Source organism: Marmota marmota, unplaced genomic scaffold (genome assembly GCF_001458135.2).
Source record: "Marmota marmota marmota unplaced genomic scaffold, marMar, whole genome shotgun sequence".
NCBI classification, from domain to species: domain Eukaryota; kingdom Metazoa; phylum Chordata; class Mammalia; order Rodentia; family Sciuridae; genus Marmota; species Marmota marmota.
This window is the reverse complement of record NW_026000101.1, coordinates 17,106,362-17,108,445: the sequence shown is the minus strand read 5'-3', so window position 1 is coordinate 17,108,445 and position 2,084 is coordinate 17,106,362.

Genomic DNA, 2,084 nt, shown 5'->3' with positions numbered 1-2,084 from the left:
CTTAGCAAGACCTTGTCTTAAAACAAAAATTAAAAGGGCTGGGGATATAGTTCAGTGGTTAATTACCCCTAGGTTCAATCCCCAGTATCCGCCCCCACAGACAAAAAAAAAAAATTGCTGAGACCGGCCTCCAATTTGCCATCCTCCTGCATCAGCTTCCCCAGTTCCTGGGATCACAGGCGTCCACCACCATGCCCAAAAAATACACTTGCTGTAACTGAAATAATATTTGGATATATGTATTTTGTTTACAGAATTGAAAATTTCGGATCTAATGGGCTAATAAGATAGTCTTTTTGTCTTCTAGAAGGTAAAGACAGTGAGCTCTGAAATGTCTATTGTGTTTTGGCTTCTTGTGTGAGGTCCTGTGGACAAGGAAAATGGACTGATAACTGGGTAGAGAGAAAAACAGGGCCAGTCAACTTTTGACCAGAATTTAATTATTTTAGGATTAAGATAATTCTTACTTGTTTGTCTTAGAATCCCAAAATCTATATTTGACTTGTTTACCTGTCTTTATACTTTTGTGTTTCCTTTCTTATAAAATTCCTTTCAAAAAGAAAATACAGCATTATATTTAGTGTTAGGGAAAAATGGAAAGTTATTTTTATTCACGCTCAAGTAAAAGGAAAAAAGAGAGAGAAATCTTCTAAAGGCAGCATAGGTAGGATTCAGATGACTCCCAGGTAAAAAGTAAAAACCCCTGAAGAGAAAGATGGAGACCTACTGCTGGTTCCATTCATCCTGGAGTTGTTTCTCTTCCCAAGTGTTCTTTTCTTGTTCTTTGAATGCTATTGTATCCTGTTAATTTAAAGATTCAGCCAAATTTTGTTACCCACAGCAACTTATTTTCTGAGAGTTCTGAATACCGAGTTTTTCTGTAAGGTACTAATGACTTACTTTTAATATCCCCTAAAGAAGTGTGACTTAAACATTTCTGTCTCATCTATGATTATATAATAATATAAGGCCTTAAGCAACTTAGCAAGACCTTGTCTTAAAACAAAAATTAAAAGGGCTGGCTGAGGATATAGTTCAGTGGTTAAAACTTAATGGCTTAAAACTATAGTTAGTTGTCACTCATGATTTTGTGGGTTGATGAGGTGGGTTTTCTGCACCCATCCTTAAAAAAAGGAGTTCTAGGAATATTTTGAATAGGCGCATTGCTGGAATGGATTAAATCTCCCAAAGCAACTACTTTGAACAATTCTCTTATTCTACTTATTTAAAATAGTATTTTCCTTGTACTTACAGCTATAAATTAACTTCTTAATGTAACTTAGTGTAGTGTTTGTTGCAGTTCATATGATTTATATAATGTTCATTGCCTCACATCCAACACAGCAACCTACAGTCTTATTCATTCTTAATTATAGTGCTTGGAGAAGGGAGGCCTGGAAACAGGACCACTGCTCTGTTAAACATCTGTGAGTCTTTCTGACAACCAGGTAGTAGAGATAGATAGCTAACAGGAGCACTGATCTCATGAGGGAAAAGGAAGCTATGGCTTTTTATTGGATTATGACAGTCTAGTAAAGCACAGAGTATTTCAAACTTGTTTCATCCAGAGGGTAGCTCTTTGTTCAAGTATATTTTACTGGAAAGGGTGCACAAAAAGATAACAGTTGAGCTGTTGTGATTGAAGGCATGGAATTGGGAGAATTAGAGTCTAATTTTTTCATCTCCCTCTTTTTCTCTACCTCCCCTTCCCTCCCTTCTCAGTCCTCCGAGGGAGAAAGAGGTTGAGAGAAATGGTTGGGTTTGGGATTCTCCAATCTTCAGTTAATATCCATTAGTAGCCAACTATGTTTTCAAGGAAAAAAAAAAATAACCAAAATATGTACTCAAAAATGCTTCATCTTAATTTTTCGGGGTGGGCACCAGGGATTGAACTCAGGGGACTTAATCACTGTTCCACATCCCCAGCCCTATTTTTTATTTTATTTTAGAGACAGAGTCTCACTGAATTGCTTAGCGCCTTGCTGTCGCTGAGGCTGACTTTGAACTTATGGTCCTTCTGTCTCAGCTTCCCAAGCCGCTGGGATTATGGCTGCCCTTTGACTTTTTTTTTTTTTTTTTTTTTA